We start from the raw sequence: 22118 nt of genomic DNA, 5'->3' as shown, positions 1-22118 counted from the left end.
ATACAATCAAGAATATAATTAAAACTAGTTTCTAAGTTGAGAATGAGAAAGATATTAAAATTTACAGATATTTATCACCCTAGATAATACCGTCTCTGAAATTCTAAGTCTAGTCTCATTTTTAACTCAATAATTATTGAGAGCACACTGAAAAAAAAAGAAAACCTTCGTATTTTCTTATTTTTTTTATTTTTTTCTTATTTTTTAATAATAGCAAAATATTCTGGTGATGTTTCTCTATTCACTATAATTTGGACAATATTAATTCTGGTGACTTGATGAAAATTAACCCTGAATATGCTACATTATACATAGTTTTACATTGGTGAGGAGAAGTACAATACAAAATAATTATTAACACTTTTCAGTTGATATTATGTATTCATCCTTTATTTTTCTATTAGAATTTTGATAGAAAACAAAAGGGTCTGTATATTGGCAACCAGAACCATTTAGAATATTTAAGAAGTTGTGACATCTTGCCATTTAGAACTTGAACTAAGCTTAACATATTTCAAGTCTATAAACACTCATACTTCTCCTCACTCATAGTCATTCTTTGCTTTTAACATCTTAGGTTCATAAGTCTTTATAGTTTTAGGAATGTTTAGTTTTTCAAAAGACCTCTATGTAATTATCTTTAGGTATTCTGGCAATATCTGCTTCTTCATTTTATTTCACATGCTGAAACAAATTTTTAACTTTATTTTAATCGTGAATTATTTCCTTTGCCCCTGTAAATATACTTACTTTCCTCATGTACTTTTGTTGCATTTATGTCACTTTTCTTATTTTTATTTTTTTTTTATTTTTGCCATTACAGTAGTTACATCACTTCACACTTCATTTTCAAATATGACTATAAACATCTCTTTGCTCTCTTCCAAGTTTAGGACTCCTTTTCACATTAATTCTTAAAACATACATATATGTGCCTACATATATACATACATACACACATATATCTAAATACATAACAGTATCCCACTCAGTCTGCACAATTAAAATTATTTTATACTCTATTTTTATCTCATCTATGTCCTATCTATATAATCTTTAAAAACTCTGATTTTAAGTAGCATTCCATTTTATATGAATATATTTTTCAATTTAATAATAAGTATTATTAATATACAGTGAAACAATTCATAGAGTGTACAGATTCATACATTATTCTCAGTTCTCTTGTGCTCTATGCCTTTCATACTTAAATATGAGGAATATTCTCATTGCTAGAGAGACTGAGACAAAGCTAGATAAAGGGGGGTAAAAGTCATTTCTGATATGAAAGGAAGCAAGGAAGGATCTTCATGACATAACCAGCAATGTTGGAATGATCAGGTTAAGATGACAAAAAAACAGATTAGCCAGGAAAGTTAGGGGGGTTTAACAGAGACTCAAGGGGCATTCAACATAAAGAAATATGTATAACATAACATATTAATAAACAGAGGGAAAGTGCATGATTAATTTAACTGGATTTGTCTTCTCTCTTGACAAATACAATACATTTTCCCAGTAAGAGTGATTAAAGAGCCACAAAAAAGTCAGATATTCAATACAATAAAGGGCATGCACAGAATCCAGTATTCAGTAGTGAGTGGAATATTCCACTTTGAATTAAAATAAAACAAGACTGGATGTTTCTTCTACTACTCTTTAAAAGCGCAGAGAACATTCTCCCAGATAAACTAACATAAAAGAACCAATGAAAGATATCTTGGGTGGAAGGAGAGTAAACTGTCTTTTTTTTTTTTGTGAATGATTCTCACATATAAAAGCCCTTAAGAATCCACCAGAGTATATTAAGATTGATGAACAAAATAACCAAACTCTTTGATTAAAATATCAGTGTCTATAATGCTTATGCGCTCAAATCTGCCATGTTTCTAAAGGTACATGAAAAACTAAAGAGGATATTAAGAATGCATTAGATCTAAAATAACATCAGGACAAATAAAAATACTAATAAAATTTCTGAGTGCTGTAGCATTTCCTCTGTCCAATCACATTAGGGCAGGGACAGGCCTGTGATTGGACAGGAATAGAGAGGTGGAGCTAGAGTTGGAGAAGGAAAAAAGGTCAGGAGAGGAGGAAGAGAAGGGTCTGGATGGAGCAGGAGGATTCAAAAGGTCGGGATCATCAAGACAGACTATGAGGACAAGCCTGACCCCACGAGGTTAGACAACCAAGCAAAGATTTTTACAAAATAGATTAATTGGGTTAGAATATTGTCTATACTTTTTGGTTCTGAAATTATTGTATTGGCATCTTGTAAACTGTGATTTTATTATCGTATAAATCTGATTGGGTATTAAAGCATTATGAGTCATGCTTTACTTACCGGGTCTTAGGCACTATTTAGACGAATGATTGTGAGGTTGGGTAAGGAGTTGCATGAGAGTGAGATGTAGCTTGTTGGGAGGAAATAACAAAAACATGGTGGAGCTTAGTATTGAGGCCGAACAGTACCGGCTCAACAATGTGGCCTGGTGGGAAATGGAGTTTGCAGGGTGGTTTCATTTTATATAATTCCAGCAACAACTGAGAATAAGTTTAAATTCTGGATAAAAGTAGTGCAAAGATAATCTGTCATGGAAGGGAAAGTAGCTCATGGGAGATGCCCTTTGCCTCTGAACTAATGATGCAGATAGATTCTGAGAGTCACCATCTTTAGCTGTGGACCTACTGCTGATTCGAAAAAGTAAAAGTGACAGCTTCAAACCCGTGGTCACACAGACCCCAGTGGTTAAATACAGCGCGATACAAGTGAAAACAAGGTGTAGACATGAAAATACAGCGGGATACAAGTGAAAATAAGGTAGACATGAAGGCAGTTTTAGTGGGAGAGGAGATAAATAGACAAAGGTAACTGAGAAACAGTAGGAAGAATATTCAAAAATGGATTTCATATGTTTGTGAGATTGACTGAGTATAAATTTCATCAATAAAAATATATGCATCATTAAAATTTTATAAAGACAACAAACTATAGCTGAAAACAACACAATATTTATGGGCCTAAACAAATGCAAAGCTATTTTGTTATTATGGATTAAAAAATAAGATTATTGAAATATTAATAGTATACAAATCAATCAGCAGATTCAAAATTATGCCTGTAAAGTTCTGACATTTTTCATCGTGCAAACAGAAAATTATATAGAACTGGATGTGGAGAAGAATACCCAAAACAATCTCAAAGGAGCAGAACAAGACTGGAGGATTTACATGCCCTTGTTCCAGTCTTGCTTTAATGTAGTAATCAACACCATGGTAAGGCTGTAAGTACGTAGACGGTGAAGATGTAGAACCTATATTTTTTAGTCAGTTGATTTTATTGAGAAGTATGCACTGCCTATTCATAAGGGACAGCAGGGCTTTTCCTGAAAATTTTGCCTTAACAAAATTAATATTCATATCAACAAATGAAATAGAATTCCTACTTTTTATGACATAGACATATCCATGAATGGATCAATGTCTGAAGTGTGAATTAAAATCAAAGGAGTTGTATAAGAAATCCACAGAGGTACATCTTCATGAACTTGAATAACAATTAATTCCTAATATGTCATCAAAGGCAAAAGTAAAACAGAAAACTCCATAACTCAGACCTGGTTAAGTTGAGAATAGGCTTTCAAAAGACCCTATGAAGAATGAAAAATGACAAGGTACTAACTGTGACAAAATACTTGCAATTAATATATCTTGAAAGCATCTATGCCCAGATATATAAAAATTCCTTTAACTCAATCACAAAAACTCAATGAACCCAATATAAAAAATGAACAAATGATTCAAATAGCCCTATAGAAAATCATACAAATAGGCAAAAAGTGCATGGCAAATTACTGAAGACTCACCTGCAAGAGATTTTTAAGTAAAAGCCACCAATTATTTCATACTTGCTAAGATAGTTATTCTAAGAACCCAAACCAAGAAGAAAAGTTAAAATCAAATCCAAGAACCCTAGGACCATTGCGGATTGGTGCTGGTGATGCTGCTTTTTGCAGCTGCTACTGAAAGGAACTTGGCAGTTGCTCAAAAAATTTTTAAATTGAGTTCCTAGACACAAAAGACAAATATTGTCATTCTTTTTATATGGGATACTTAGAATAGGCACATCCATAGGTACAGGAAGTAGATTAGAGGCAGTCAACACAGGAGGGAAGGGGAGTTTTATTTGAAGAACACAGAAATTTTTTAATAACAAGATGAAAAATTTGGGAAATAGTTATGAATTCTAAAATACCCTGTGGTTATGGCTCTGAATTATACCCTTAGTAATTGTGAAAACAGAAACTTTTTAAAAATATAATTTACTGCATCTTTAAAAAAGAAATTATTAGAACCATTCCTTCTTGAAATATAATAGATATTAATGGCCACAGCAAAGACATTTCTTTCCAAGATGGAGGCACTGAGTATTAGCTCAGCTCCACTAGGTAGCTCCCCTCCCCCAAACACATACACACCAACAATTGTATATCAACCCAAACTAAACTCAGTGAAGTACATGAATATGTACACACATACATACATACATACACATACAGATATACATATACCATACACATGCACAAATTCACATACAAATACAAATATACACATACACATATATACATATACATACATGCTCATACACAGACATGCATAAATGCACATATATATTAAGGCATACATATACACATATAAACATAGACAAATATCCACACATATACACTCATATCTACATCTATATATATACACATTTATAAACAGACATGCATTCATATACACACTTACACATGCACATGTACACATAGATACCAAATAAATATACAAATGCATACATATAAACATATATAAACATATACACATAAACATGCATAAATACACATAAACACATATATATGTACATACATATATATATACATAACCCATACACAGAAATATACATACTCAGATACACTCATAACGCATATACACAAATACACACATACATACATACCTACATACATACATGCATACACATACAGGACATGGACATAGGGAAACTTGTTAGGAAGCAGGAAGATTGAGTTGCGAGGTTGGAAGAAGGAGGGATTGATATACATTTGTTCAAAATATCCTATGTATGTGTATGAAATTATCAAAGAATAGTTTAAAAGAAACAAAGAGTCTCATTCCACTTGATTGTTATAATATGGAATTTAAATTTGTAGAAAATATATTCTTTGATAAGAGGACATATTAAAGTCCCAGGTGCAAGAAGTTTTTTAATTTGATAAATGTAAGTTAATAGTTGTCTTATAGATGATGCAACAAGTGACTGAAGATTTATTTATGTTTTATATAATTTAATCTTTATGGTTCTAATGAAAGTAGAACTGGATAGATTTTGGGTACTTTCCATTACAAATTTATATGATTTATTAAAACCAAAAGGCTTGGCCCAAATACATTTATGCACATCTATATCTATAATGGCAGTACTGGGAGGGGGCAGAGACCGTCAGATCCCTGGGGTTCACTGGCCAGGTAATCTAGACAATCAATGAGATCCAAGTTCTAGAGATAGTCTCTGTCTCTAAAAGATAAAGTGTAGGTCAAGTGAGGAAGGTGCCTACCTTTGACTTCTGGTCTATGTACACATGAAAATAGACATATTACAGATACATACACATAGAAGCTTTTAAACCACTGCTTTGTAACATTAAGTACTTGTGTTCTCAGTATTCATGGTAGAGATAAGGTAGAAGGATTCTACGTTTCAGGATAGATTAATCTACATTTTAAGAAGGCGTACAGGAAGATACCAATGAAAGTAGATGGCCTTATATGTTCTATGAATTAGCCTCTTTGAACACTCTTGACCATCCCAGTATAATGTACCATGGTCTGTAATACAGGTGTTGGTATTGTCAAGGATGGCATTTTATTTTGCTATGTAGATTGAATAGATTGCAAATGCATTTGATACTTGAGGCCCAGACAGCATAGGTTAGTACCACAGTGCACATTGGGAGATAAAGGCCTATTTATCTTATGCTTGACACAAGCCATGATTAACTCCCTATGGCCACATGATGCAGCATAATACTAGCATTCCTAGCAGAGTACATTTTCTATTTTTGTATCACCAAAAAGTAGACAGTTTTCCAGTTGAACCACATTAGTATATGTTCTGTTTCCACACATATTCTCAAACTGAACAGTGGAGAAGACATTATGAAAGCAGTTAATTTAATATACTTTTAAAAAAAATTTTCTGGACATTGAAGGCATTCAACTATTTCTTTAATTTGGTCCCATAAATAAGAGCGTTGGAATGATATATTCTGAATTATCATACGTGTTGTAAACCAAAGAGAAGTGACCCGAAGGGACCAAAAATTAAAGTAAGTTTGGTGATTTGTGAAAAGTTGTGTGAATGAATGGCAGATTTTAGAGAATTAAAAACAAGTACTAAGAAAGTCTCATTCCAGAAGTGTTATGCATCAGTGGAGTTTGTAAGGGAGTCCCTGTGTTAGGAAAAAAAAAAAGGCAGTATGAATCCTTACCTAATAACTTCCTGTGATCACATGCTCAGCCATCAGGAATGAACTGTCCAATGGTGGGCACACACTTCATGGGTAAACGTACACAACCCATTTCAGTTCTCATTCACACACGAGTTACAGGGGAAACCCAACTGTTGGTTGCTAGGTAGGCTGCTTCTTCTATCTGAAGACCTGTGCTATATCTGGGCAAAGAGTATTATTTTTTTACAAAAAGCAAAAATGAAAACAAACAAACAAACAAAAAGCAGATGAACAAGAGGAAGTAGAATGTAGCCCCACTGGGGGAAACACTGTGTAACACTTTTCTATAATTTGAGTTTTAAGGTAAGTAATACAGTGTCTGATCACTGACCACCTGAATGAGGCTAGTACAGATTCCAGGATGAAGTTAGGGAATACATCTTCATCTTGTACTAAATTTCTGAGCCATGGAGCAGAGACAATTATTGAATCACAGTGCTGCAATCACAAATGTATCCTTTAAAATCCCAGACTCAGCCTTCTCAGTCCTGTAACGGAATTCATTGAGTGGATGTGGCACTTAATATCCTGTCCTCTTCGAGTCCTCCTATTCTTTGACTTAGAGGGTAACTTTCACTCTTGTATTGTTTAATTTCTAGCTACTCTGTCCAATGGTCAACCTACACCACATTCTTTTTATTTCTTTCCTTTTTCCTTCCTGCATAGCACTCCACACTTTCTTACAATAATGTTTCCATTTCAGTTCAAAAACCGCAAAGGTCTTCTTTGTCTTTGATAGTAAAGTCGTAAACCCCTCCCTCCTTTGCAGAACCTCAAGAATAATGGATCAGTTGTTCTATATATATCACATTTGTTCTTTGTCATAGGGCAGTGTGGTTTACACAACCTTTTGTGCACTTTTAAGTGAGATGCTTCACAAGTGTGTATAACAATATCTCCTTACTCTGTATACTCAAGATCATCCAGAAGTGATGAAAGACAAATGGTGAAAAACTTGTTATATCATGCAGAGGTATGAAATGTGTTTCATCTTATCTTTTAATTCTAGACAGAAAATCATGAAAACCTTGATTACTCTCACATTTTTCTCTTTTTGAAACCTCCTATAAGCTTTTTATCTTATCACTTAATATTAAATATATTATTATTTAGACCTGGAACAATATGTTTGGTTCTTTGAGGATGAAGGAAGGATATGATGTATTTTTGACTTTGACATACATTATGGCATTTTTTTTCCTTGAGTAAGTAAAACAGATAGCACCTAAAACATCACATTAAAACCCACACCCTCTCATGAAATAATTTCATTATAACCAAATAATACTAGTCCAAGCAAATATCTGACTCTGGTGGTCCTTTGGACTTTTTTTAATATTTTATTTTTTAGTCACTTTACTTCTGGACCACAGCCCCCTCCTTCCTCTCCTCCCAGTCCTGCACTTACAAATACTTCCTCCTAGCCACCCTTCCTGAACAGACCACTGCCCTACATTTGGGCATGAGTTTCTGTACCTGCTTTCATTGGCTGCTAGAGGAAGCTTCTCAGGAGACAGTTATGCTAGGCTTCTGTCTGCTAATATATAGCATAGTATCACTAATAGGGTAAGGAGTTAGCTCTCTCATATGGAATGGGTCTCAAGTTGTGGCAGTAATTGGTTGGCTTTTCCCTCAATCTCTGCTCTATCTTTATCCATGGAATCTTGTAGACAGGACAAATTTGGGGTTGAAGTTTATGTGGGTGGTTTGATGTCCCCTTCCTCCATTGGAAGTACTGTCAGCCTCAGCAGGTGGCCATTTCAGTTGCTATATCCTCTGCTGGTTGGAATCTCAGCTGGGGTCATCACCATAGACTCCCTGGAGCCTCTCCTGTCCCAGGCCTCTACCTAGACCCAGAGATGCCGCCCCCAACACAGGTTCTCATTTTCATTGCCAGCTATCACATGACCCCCATCACCACACCTGGCCCTCATCCTCTTTTCTTTCCCTACCCCCTCTTCCACACATTTCCCTCTCTCCATCCACCTTTGTTGACAATTTTGTTCCTGCTTCTGAAAGAGTTTCATCCATCCTCCCTTGGGCCCTTCTCACTGTGTCTATAAAATGAATGAAGTTATGTAAGGGGTCTATAGACAGTACTCTGTGGGTAATTACAGTCCTAAGGGCTGCTTGAAGATAACAGAGATAAATAAGGGAACTGGCTTACATACATTTCAAAGATGAAGTATTACCACTATGTCACCCAAAGCCGGCTTTATATAATGGGAGCTACAGTTGGACCAGCTTTGAAGAGACGAGATATAAAGGATGGTTTGAATAAAGCAAGCCAAAATGCTGCACAGGACACTATGCAGCTACAGAAACTGACAAAATAAATAACTTTAAAATACTAATATATACAATATTTCAAAATATACGACTGCCTCTGCTTTTGTCTGTAGTGTTCCAGAAAAGTACTGACTCACAGCCTGGATTTGAGTTTATTACAGAGGAGAAAGTTAAACCATTCCAATCCATCTATCCCAATCCTATTCACAGCCAAGCTATAACAATTATCTCTGTCTTAACATTTTCTCCCATGTCTTGCTATTTCTTGTACAGTAATGGATTGTAACAGCTACTTCTTGCTGACTTCTCTCCCATATAATTAATGTCCTAAGATATTCTATTTACTGGTGAAGCAGTTTGAATCAAGAAGTGATTACTTTCAGAGTAAACAGAGCTTCTAACCCCTCTCCACAAACAAAGCTGACAGCAGTTTTATTTTTAAAATAATCAAATAGAAATCCCCCGAATGCTTAAAGTTTGGAACTTCGTATTTATTATGTGTGTGTAGGTATTTGTGTGTGTACGCGTGCGTGTGTGTGTGTGTATGTGTGTGTGTGTGTATGAAAAGTATATTAATATTTAGGAGACAAGACAGAAAAGCACAAAGATCAGTTGAAAGGGATATCTTAGAGAAACCTGCAATAATGTTCCCTCACAAGGCCAAGTATTAGTTAGGGCCAAGTGTAAGTCTGTGCATCAAGTGAAAATGACAATGAAGTGAGACTTTTATTGAAGAGTACAGATTTAATCTTCAGAAATATAAAAATTAGATATTGCAATTTCTGAGTTGATGACAAAGGCACCGTCTGGAAGCTAGACTCTAATTAGTGCTGAACAAGGAGACTGAGACAGGAATTGCTTTTATGGAAGCACAGTAGAGTGGGGCTCAGTCAGGTCATCTGGGGGATCCCTGGCTGTTTCTCAGCAGATTGGTGTCCTACCACAGAGCTTCCATAAAGGCCAATTGATTCACATATTACTCAGATGTTGGGTAGACTGGACTGATGACCAGCCTTAGTTTATTTAACCTTCTTTACTAAAATCCCTTAGTCAATGCCTCTAGTAGCTACAGAATCATGTCCTAGCAGTTATTGTAGTTGGAAAGAACAAGTCTTTGATTCAACCAAATGAATTGTGTGGTGGTTGGATTCTTCTATCTTAACTACAAACAAAATATAGTCAACAATGTTCTTTCTTCCTAGCAATTGCTTATATAAGCACAATAGAAGCACAAGCTATTTTGCTGCTTTCTTCTTCTTCTTCTTCTTCTTCTTCTTCTTCTTCTTCTTCTTCTTCTTCTTCTTTTTCTTTCAGAAATTCATCTGCCATGTTCATGATCTTAGTCTCAACCTACAATCTTACTGCCTGAAAATTTCCCCCTGGATTCTGCTCTCTATTCTTCCAAATTCAAGATTTCAAACTACCCTCTAATTCCTCCCCTTCTGAAATGGCTTATCTTTACTCTTCTATCTGTTTTCCATTCCCATCTTGACTATGCTCATCTTATTATTGAACAAATGGGAATAAAAGCAACATTATCCAAAGTCTGTGTGTTGAAACATCCCGTAGTCATACCTTCATGCTCTTAGTCTCTCCCACATTTTCTCCTATTCAATTTTTAGAAGGAGAAGCATTAAACAAAGTGATTATTAGGGATGGAACAGTTAGGGAGATGATGCTAAGGAAATGGATCTTAAGGTACAAAAAGAGAAGACACAGATATTCAGAGTGGAGGCCAGGAAAAATTACAGTCCCAAACAAAGAGCACCAAGATATGTACGGATTGGAACTTCAAGGCACTGGCTGGATTATTTCCAAGTCTCCCAGCTGCCCAGACTTTAGGCAAATTCAACTCATTTACAACTCTCTGACAGACGTGCTCTTTTGCAAGGACAAAGAAAAGGTTTGACAGCCTGGCTTTTCTGATGCCATCCTTGCCTCCAAGTGTGACCTTGTCACATTTGCATATCATGTCACAAGGAATCTGAACTTATTTTCTAAGCTACATTCTCAGTACCAGCTCAAATGGCCTGTCACACTCCCCATAACATTGTTCTGTTCCTTTTGTCCATGCTGGCTCTTCATATAGCAGTCTCTTTCCCTAGATTTCAGTTTCTGTTTTGTGCAGTTTTATTCCACGCTGAAATCTCTTCTCCATATGCCATCAGTTATCTTTGAATACTTATTTATAACGTGTATACATATAAGCACATGCATTTGTATATGCACAATTACAATCAAAGAAACCTTGGTTTGTAAGTCATTTTAAATATTTAAAATAGAGTTAACTTCCATATTATGCTCATCTTATTAGTGAACAAATGGATATAAAAGCAACATTATCCAAAGTCTGTATGTTGAAACATCCTGTAGTCTTAACTTCATACTCTTAGTCTCTCCCACATTTTCTCCTATTTAATTATTAGAAGGAGAAGCATTACACAAAGTGATTATTAGGGATAGAACAGTTAGGGAGATGATGCTAAGGAAAGGGATCTTAAAGTATAAAAAGAGAAGACACAGATATTCAGAGTGGAGGCCAGGAAAAAAATTACAGTCCCAAACAAAGAGTAGAGTTTCAGAGTTCAGAGTGGAGACCAGGAAAAAAATTACAGTCCCAAACAAATATAGAGTTAACTTCCTTATTCTCTGCCTTGTGTGTTGCTGGAAACAGAAATTAAGATCTATATACTTGCCCATAAACTCAGGCATAATTAATGAATTAAGCAGAGTGGAATGTGATTGCATCAAGGGTTCTGAAGCTTCCTGGCAATTGAATTAGCCTGATAATTGTCACAGATAAGTATTTTCCAAGTAGTAACTTCACAATTTGTCATAGTGCTACACTAGTTTTTACCTTTTAAGGCTGTAGACTAGCTGGCAATCTAGTATCTCTTTAAAAACGTACCTTTCTAGCACTAAGATACAACTGTTTTTGAGGAAAATCCTTTGAAACTCCACTTGTATAGTTTTGGGGAGCTCTGGGATTGGTTGATGGTAGCTGACCCTTACACATTTGTGTCTGCTCTTCTAAGTCTTTGAAAACTGTGAATGGTGAGGCACCAGATAAGAATTTGTCTCTAAAGCTATTTATAAAAGAAAACAGTCATTGATGAATGATGGGTGTGTCAGAAATTGACAATCTATGTAAAGATATAGGGATTTAGAACCAGATGACATTCAGTGATGTACCTGAAGCTGTACTGCAATTATAAACTACAGAACCTATGTCATATTTGAATCTCAGCCTGTATCATAGACCACAGGTTTAGTTAACCTAAGTTAAGGCCAACTTCTATCATAGCCTATGATTCTGGAAACTACAGGATGGATTTAGCTACATGTTTGGCAGAGAGGATACATTATTGCTCTTAAGATTAATATGAAAACAATGTGTTGGATTAGTTATAAACATGTGTCAGCAATAACCATTGAATCAGGTGAGTTTTACTATCAAAAATGAGATTTTAAATAGATTATTCTCTGTCTTTCTCTGTCTCTACTATTATTCAAGTGACTAGTACAATACCCTGCTATTACTATAAATAATAATTACTTGATTTATTTTATTTATTTATTTTTGCTAGGCTGTTGCAAACCAACATACCCATTTGCTAATAGAAATAGTTCATATGTTGTGGGTGCAGCTAGAGAGGGAATGAATCACTATTGTCTGTCTTGTCATTGAAATCAGAAAACACTGTACACAAAAGGGATGAAAATCCTGGTCCTAGACCTCAGTTCTCCATTGTACTTATATTTGATCTTGGTCAAACCACTGAGTATTTTTGAACTTGTATCTTTAATCATCATTAAAAATCTTGATTGAGCTATATTACTCCTGGGCATATACCCAGAAGATGTTCCAACATATAACAAGGACAGATGCTACAATATGTTCATAGCAGCCTTATTTATAATAGCCAGAAGCTGGAAACAACCCAGGTGTTCCTCAACAGAGGAATGGATACAGAATATGTGGTACATCTACACATTGGTATACTACTCAGCTATTAAAAACAATGATTTTGTGAAATTTGCAGGCAAGTGTATGGAACTAGAAAATAACATTCTGACTGTGGTAACACAGTCACAAAAGAACACACATGGTATGTACTCACTCAGAGACAACATGAAACTCAAGAAAAAGGAAGAACAAAGTTTGGATTCTTTAGACCTACTCAGAAGGTTGAAGAAAATAATCACAGTAGACAGAGGGAGGGAGGGAAGGATCTAGGAGGGAAAGAGGAGGTGGAGGGAAAAGGGGGCAGGATCAGGTGTAGGAGGATATGGAGGAGAAGTACAGAGGGTCAGGGAATTGAATGGAGGTATGTAGCAGTGGAAGATGGGAAACTGGGGGTTGCCACTAGAAAATCCCAGATACCAGGGACCCAAAAGTTTCCCAGGACCCAATAAGGATGAAATTATCTAAAGTACCCAACAAAGGGGAGAGAGAGAACCTGTAGACACCATATCCAGCGTATAGGTACAACCCCCGGTTGAGGGATGGGGCCGCCCACCCATCTCAAAAATATTAACACAGAATTGTTCCTGTCCAAACGAAATGCAGGGACAATGAGTAGAGCAGAGACTGAAGGAAAGGCCATCCAGAGACTGTACCACCTAGGGATCCATCCCATCTGCAGACTCTATTGCTAATGCCAAGAAGCACTTGCTGACAGGAACCTTGTATAGTCTTCACTTGAGAGTCTCTGGCAGAGCCTGACCAATACAGATGCAGATGAACACAGCCAACAATCAGAGTTAAGGGAAGGACTGAAGGAGATGAAGGAGTTAGCAACCCCACAGGAAGAACAAGAATATCAACCAGCCAGACCACCCAAGGCCCCAGGAACTAAACCACCAATCAGAGTACTAGCTCAAGACTTTTTCTTTTTTCTTTTCTTTTTCTTTTTGAGGATGCTCCCTCACCTACCTACCCCCTCCCACATCAATGCCCTAGCATTTCCCCTAGGTTGGGTCATCAAGTATCCATAGGACAAAGAAGCTCCCCTCCCATTGATAAGGTAATCTAGCTACATATGCAGGTAGAGCCATACAATCTAATGCCTAACAAGGAGAATATGCAACTTGAAGAGGTCACCTCCTGTAGCCAGTCAGGACCCCCCAGTGCAGGGGCAAGGACATAAACCCATCCACAAGACATTCAGCCCCAAATTTGTTCTATTTATAAGAAAGGCAGGGACAAAGATGGAACAGAGACTGAAAAAATGGCCAACAAATAACTGGCCCAACCTGAGACCCATCCCTTGCACAAGCAACTCCTGACATTATCAGTGATATTCACTTATGCTTGAAGACAGGAGCCTAGAACAACTGTCCTCTAAGAAGCTCTACCTAAAAGCTGACTGAAACAGATGCAGATCTGGGACTCTTATGGAAGAGGTGGAGGAAGGGTTGCGGACACTGAAGCAGATGGGAACCCCACAGGAGGACCAACAGAATCAACTAACGTGTGCCACAGGGAGATCTCAGAGACTGAGCCATCGGTCAAAAAACACACACAGGCTTGAATTAGGCCCCCAGCATATATGTAGCAGACATGCAGGCTCCATGTGCCCCTCCCCCCAGGAACTGGAGCTGAGGCTCTCCCTAAAGTTGTAGCCTACTCTTGTATCTACTTTCTGTCAGGGCTCACTTGTCTGGTCTCAGTGAAAGAGTATGCACCTATCCCAAGTGAGACTTGGTATGCCAGGATGGGGGAATACTTCGGGAGAGCTCATCATCTCAGGGAAGAAAGGGTGGTGGGCGAGTGTCTCTGGGATGGGGGACTAGGAGGGGTTGCATTTGAAGGAAATAAATAAATTAATTAAAGTAAATAAATAAAACTTATCTCTTGTTTTTGACACAAAAAAAGGAAAGAAAAAAGAATATATCATGTGTCTGTGTTTTATACTTCATTTCATCTACACATATTAGACATTGGTAAATAAAAATGTTTATACATGCACACACACACTCACACACACACACAGTCTTGTTCTAGACAATAATTCCTTAGTACTTCTAATTCAGAAGTTTCATTTATCCATGACTCAAAGCAGTACCCTACTTCACATTTTATTGTATGGTTAAGATTTCACATGAGTGACTTTATACCACATTATGCTATGTCCAATGTTCATATTCACCTTGTCAGTGTTGAAGCTACTTAATACATTTAAATTCTTTGTAGTCATATGTAATTATTCTTAGTATTAAAATCAAGAGACAGTTTTCAATAATGCAATTTATACTTTATTAAAAGTTTTTTATATAAACCTTATATCTTGCTTGCATGATAATTTTTTTTTGAGACAGGGTTTCTATGTGTAGCCCTGGCTGTCCTGGAACTCACCCTTTAGACCAGGCTGGCCTGGAACTCAGAAATCCGCCTGTCTCTGCCTCCCAAGTACTGGGGTTAAAGGTGTATTCCACCACTGCTCGTCTATGATAATTCTTATACCCAAGATAGCACAAGCTCTGGATCATCCTCCTGGAATAATCACAACATTTAGCCATATCGAGTTACAAGAATAGGGAAGGATAAGTGGCTACTAAGTCATAAATGTTCATGGATATACAATACCAATTTGAAATTCACTTCAATTGTTTTAGTTATTTTCTCAAGCTAGTCAGTGCTTACTGTCTGACCAAGCACTACTCAGAGACATTTACAAATATCAAAAATATTAATTCCTTCAATTTACTTCTGAAAGAATTGAATGCATGGTTCTGTGACTAGAGAAGATTGGCTTCTATAATGATAAACACCTCTGATGCATTATGTGACTGATGGACTCCATAGTTTACATCTTCATTTGTACTTACATAATAATTACCTACTAAGCCATAAAACAACAGATCACTATTTTTGGCTGTCTTTTCTCTGTGAATTCTTACTGAAGATTATATATGCACACAGTGTAACAATTCACTCAAGTCATGGAAGATCGATGAACCCCACAATGCAGCATCTCTGTACATCAGATGGATAGTATAATTAGCCACCAAAAAATCATTTACTTTTCACAGATGTAATTCTGTGATCAGGATATTATTTGTCAAATAAATCTTGACCTACATATGACAAATTTTAATAAACTCTCCATTTCATCTAAACCTTAGCAACATGGAGTCACTATGTTAACCTATGAACATGAACAAATAAATCATGCTATCTTCCATAAATTTAAATAACTAAGAAGTGCTAAGAGCAGGATACATAGTCTCCCCCTGAAAAGTGCATGCCAATTGAATTATCCAACATCTAATGACTAGACCTAAAGGCATTCATAGGTGCTTGAAAACAAGGTTTATTATTAGTTAACCCTGGCCTTTATACTTGGCTTTGACTCTGTACCTGTTACAAAATAGAATGTTTAGTATTATTTATAACAAATTCCAACTGCTCTCAAAAGAGACTCTTGACTAAGTCATATGATTTCCTTTGCTCTTTCTTCTCCCAGTGTTGGTAACTGAGATAGGGGGACCTCAACATGTGAAAACATTCATCACATGATGGAGAAAGTTTTATACTGTCCCATTAAGTGGAAGTTCAGAGACAGAAATTAGATGATGACAATTATAAATTCTAGGACACTCCCCAAACAGTTTCAGATTCTTGATGCTTTTTATTGACTGCAGAGTCTTCATTGCTTAATGAAGTGAAAGAACTTTATGTAGAATGTTATAAGGTCATGATCAAGGGTCAACAGTGTTTAATATCAGCAGATTTTAATATTATTGAATAATTAAATATACATCCACAAAATTTCCTTATCAAAAGACCTTGTTTTGTAACATACACAGCTTGTATCTTATGTATTAGAGAAAATAGAAAGATGGCAAACCAGCTAGTGAAGCCACTAATATCTGCAAAGTGGCCACACTTCTCCTTATATCAGATATTTTCTTTCAGTTGTGCCATGGTTGAAAAAAACTGTTTCTATTGGCTTGGGGAAATGAATTTAGAAAATTTTCCATAGATCTATTTGAAAACACAACTTCTATTGACATCAACCTCAATGGATATTTTACATACACACTAAATTCTCTTTATTATTAAAAGAATAATATATCACACAATAGTTGCTGAACACTGAATAAAGGTGGTGGTAATCAGTTTCTTGCATTCAGCAATATTACTGTCTGCAAGTAAAAGCAATGTGTAGGGCTCTCCCGTGTACAAGGTAGTAATACAATGTCATAAGCATGCTCCTAGACATTGTATTTTAGGGAAGCTTTCTGTGCAACACATATGCGTTTATGAAAAGGATTTTTCAGAAATAAAGGTTCTGAAGTGACGAGCAATAATTTGTGTCTGAATGCTTTGTTTTGTTATTTTTTTCAGAATTATATTATTTATCTTAATTCTTTGCCCTATGTAACAGGCACGATTTATATGATTCTTTAATTTTCTTGGAGTAAAATTCATCTGCACAATGCTTTAGACCCTTCAAAGAACATTCTCAGGTACTGTATCCATGTTGCATTTTCAGTTGCACAATAAAAAAAAACCTAATAGCTTAATGTATGTTGGCACAAACCTATAATTTCCTCACAATGGAGGTAAGGCAAGGGATCAGGTGCTGGAGACTAGGCATGGAAACGTTACAAGTTTAAGTGTTGCTCTGTAAGACCCTGATTCAAACACCAAAGCCAGATCTTTTCAAATAAAACTGAACCAAGGAATTCCTTTCTTGACTTTGGCCAGTTATTCAAGGACAATATAAAACTGTGCTGTAATATCTTCCCTTTATTTAAGCTAAGTTTAGAGATCGGAGAGATGACCTGGATGTAGAAACAAAGATCATTCAAGGGTAAGCGTACTTTTAGAGAATGTACCAGAGGTGAACAAGGCTGAGAAGGCTGTTTCGGGGGGAGACTCTGGCAAGGGGGAATTTAAGTGGCACAAACTTTGTTTAGATAACAAAGAAAAAAGAAAGGAGAGAATAACACCACCTCCTTAGAACCCTTCTGCTACCTTGGTCAGCAGACAAGTAGTAACTGCATACCCTACTCCCAACAAGTGATGATATGACTAGAGATTGGTAATAACTTTCCATCTCCAGCCTCAGCAGTTCTGCAGGCCATGTGGAAAGAAACATCTTCTGCATGGGGAAAAGACAAGCTCAATCTGAAAACTTGAATCTCAGGTCAAGTAGCAAGTTTGCTCCTTGGGGAAGGATCAGTTAATAAATTAAAAGTGCTAAATTGCCAGATTCACAACTATGATTCTTGAAAGTAGAAAAGTGGAATCCAAAAGAATTCTTATACAACCATGCTCCAAGGAGTAGATATTTCAGGTCAGATAATTTAAATGCAATCTGGACTAAAAGGCCTAGGCTATGAACTGACAGCCAATGATGCTGCAGTTCCATCACTCCTGTTTGTAAAACAAGATATGTTAGCAATGTAAAAATAAATTCAAGAGTAACAATATTGATAGCTGATTGGAAGTAAACAAAGTCCAGTAGCAAGAAATTATTCAGAAACAAGAGAGGGAGAACAACAAATGAGAGAGAAAATGGGAAAAGCATGGATGCATGCTATCAGCCTGCGTTTCCCAGCTTCTGAAGTTTCCTGATGGCATGGAAAATACTTTTCACAGTGGGGGACGTTTTATACATTTCCAATCTTCTTTTTATGTTTGTTCCATCTATAATACTCTTACAGTGTCTCCTCCCTGTATGTACACAATGCTTTCAACAAATTTTTATTACAGGCAAATTATTTTGGGTGCAAACAAATTTTTCTCCCCTCTACTCAAAATTTATCAGTCACTAACATAAATCATTTAAATTATGGCTGTACTTTAGATAAATTACATTGTATGTATGATAATTCTTTCATTATCAACATGATTCTATACTCGTTGATGGTCAAACCTATGATTCTCATATAACTCAATAGGCAAAGGGCATTAAAACTGTGCAGCCAAAGAAGAAAAGTATAACTCCTAGTGGTGATATTGCGATATGATATTTAAATGATTTATATTCTGTAGTCTGCCTAGGGAGTTTTGTTTTAAATGTTACCTAAGCAGTTTGATATATACTTTATTTCTTTTAAACTTTTATGAATCAAAAATAAAGTTAGAAACTTAAAAAGAAGTCATCCTTTGATTGGATTTCATGACCTCTTTTTGTACTTAGTGCAGCAGAAATCCTTGATCAAATATCTATTCAATCAACAGAACTAAAGCATGTCAGGTATAGTTCTGAGGGTAGAATATCTTCTTTCCAGATGGTGTACAGAAGAACAGATGCATGACTGGCTATTTCAGGGGAATAGCTTCCTGGGATAATGCTCTAGACCAAATCCTACCTTTATTCTCCTATTCCTGGTACTTTGGTTCCATGTTATTCATTGTGGCTACCACATTCAGTCTTGTTCTCCTTAGCTCCCTAATTTGGTTTTATGTCTGTGCCAGCACACCAAACAGAGTTGAAGATTTGTAGTGATAGATGTAAGGGAAGGAGGCAATCCTGCAGGGCTGTAAGAAGAAACTACTAGGTGTGTCAGAAGCACATGTGATGGTCAAAATGTCTCTGAACGGCTTTAATACTGTGGTATAGATATAGATTGTGGAGGCTCTTGAGGTTCTATATGTTGAAAACAAATGGAGTAATTGGATTACTAGTTAGTTGAGAAAATGACTTAACAGTGATGCTTTAAGATAGAATCTTTAAAGGGTGACAAAAATAGATGCTTTCATTTGAATGCAGATACCATGTTTCAATATTTGTGGCTCTTATAAAAAGAGGGAGAGTGTCTGGAAAGAGGCTCACAGATATGCAGCAATATCAAGTCTTGCGTCTGGAGTCTGCCAGCCAAGAGAAAACCATCCTCAAAAGTGTTCCTTGATCACTCCGTCTCTGCGTGTTATTTTACATTTCAATGTACTTAACCAATGGCTTATGTCTTATGGGTCATAGAAAATTCACTAATAGATTTGGGTTAACAAAAACAGTAAGTAAGCAGAGCTCTCTGTCCAATGAAATGTCCCTCAAGCATCCTCTCCTGAGAAAGTTTAATGCTGTGCTACTGAAAAGGAGAAATGATGTTTTCAAGAGTCTAGTCATCCATGGGTAACCTTGCCAAGGGTCGGTTTTTAGCTGAGAAGAAATGCATGAGCAACTTGAACATCCTTGCGAAGAAGGCTAGAATCACCTTCTGTAGAGAGAAAGTGTTATCGGTGACAGAATGTATTGGTAGACTTGTGGTATCAAAAGAAATTTGAAACACTTTTATACTTATATCTTGCCAGTTAGAGAGGTAGGGAAGGAGAGTGATATTTGAAATATATTTGAAATAGCAATTTGTAACTCGATTTAAATTAATAATAATTCAATAAATATGATTACCCAGCCATATTCTTTAGATGGTTCCCTTTATAGGGTGTATATGTAAAACAAAATATATCCCATCACTTATTTACACAAATTAATTATGTAGAGTATAAAATTAATACATTATAGTATTTAAGACTTTAGTATATTAAAATCAAAATTTCAAAGTAGTTCTTTCAAGAAGAGCCTGCATTAGAATTATGGAGGCCTTGAGGGCTTGAAGCTGGGGAAATATTTTCCTCCAAAGATTTCCTGTACAGATAACAATGATATTGAGATTATGAAGAGAAATGCAACACTTATGAAGACATTTCTGACATGTATGCAATGAGGAAGTAAATATCTTTATTTTTAAATATTTACCTACAATACTTTACTCTTTAATAAGAGGCAAGTTGAGACAAAACTGCTTATCTTAAGCACTTGGCAATTCAAGCAGGGTAACCTTGCAGTTTTAGGTAACTAGGGACATTGAGCTTGAAAATCAGAGGTTTTAACTATCTCCAAATTTCTCTTATCTAAAGAAACTTTAAAACAGGCAATTAGAGTTATAAGTCTGTCAAGGCTATACAACTGTAGAATTGGGTGGTAATTGGAGATGTCAATCATTGTCCCGAGATAAGCAACTTGTGCCTCAAACTAGGGAAAACAAGTATGATAGTGTCACTAATGCTATATTTAAAAAAAAAAAAACCTGGGAATAGGCTTTCTTCATAGATATTAAAATTGACTGCAGTGAATTCACTTACTTGGACCCATTAGCAACCCTCTGCTTCTTAGTAGCTTCACAGAGGCACACAATGGAGATGGCTACCCAATGGGGGGGGCAAGAGCTAATAAAGTGAATGTGATCAACTTTCTATCCTTCATAGTGGAATCTGAGTTGCTGGGATGCTTTCTTAATGTATTTTATGTGCATTGAAACCTTTCTGAGAAAAGAACTGCCTGAACAGCAGAAACTGACATCAAACCACTTAGGAGGGAAGAATATGATGAATGAATTCCTAAATTTTGAAATGACCCTACTATTTGGTGTTCCATGACTCTGGATACTTGTACACATCTGAATACAAGTAATTTGGAAGAGCAAATCAATATATTCATGGCTAAGAACTATTGCACAGATTGGGTTGTCGTATGTTTGAATATCAGGGTCTCATGCAAAGGAACATATCATAAAGAAAGTTGTCAGGCCACATGGAAGTGTTTCAAGTAAGAAGGAAGACCACAGGCTTCCCTCTCTCTAAGAATTTCTCTAGTGAAAGGAGACGAGGATGAATGTAAGACAGCTCCAAGGAATCCTCCAGCCACATCTCTGTCCAGGAGGATATTCCTTAATCTAGTAGGAGCAAGATGAGGTTCTGCTTCCTCATCTCTCTGAGATGACTTAAAACAAGTTACATAGGAAATAGTGTTTCCAGAATTTTCCTTCCTGCCTAGCATTTTTGAAAGGTATGGCATGGATTAGTTCAGATCAATACTGAGCGTCACTTTCACAGAGAAGATATGGGACAGAAGGAGAATGGCCCCAGCCATCAATACCAATGGAGACACAAGACAACAGACTTGGAAGAAGTTAAAGGCATTGATTTTAAGTGGGATAACTGTTTGAAACTTTTAAATGAAAGAGCAACTTTACAATATGGAAATGACGAAAAATTTAAACTAAAAGCTATTAAAACCTTCCAAAGGTGATGGGAAGAGTTGGAGTTGAGAGAGAATTGAGTAGAAATCAGAGATAGGAGAAAAATAAACTATTGTATTTTCTTCCCACTGAGTTGAAGCATCTTAATAGGTTTTATTATAGCAACATGTCTGGGAAGACAAGGGAAAAGAACACACAGTGCAGGGCCATCCTGAAAGCACTTGCAGAAGGCCACACTTGTGAGGAATTGGCAGAAAGGGGTGA

Source organism: Mastomys coucha, unplaced genomic scaffold (assembly GCF_008632895.1).
Source record: "Mastomys coucha isolate ucsf_1 unplaced genomic scaffold, UCSF_Mcou_1 pScaffold13, whole genome shotgun sequence".
Taxonomy (NCBI): Eukaryota; Metazoa; Chordata; class Mammalia; order Rodentia; family Muridae; genus Mastomys; species Mastomys coucha.
Note: the sequence above shows the minus strand (reverse complement) of the source record.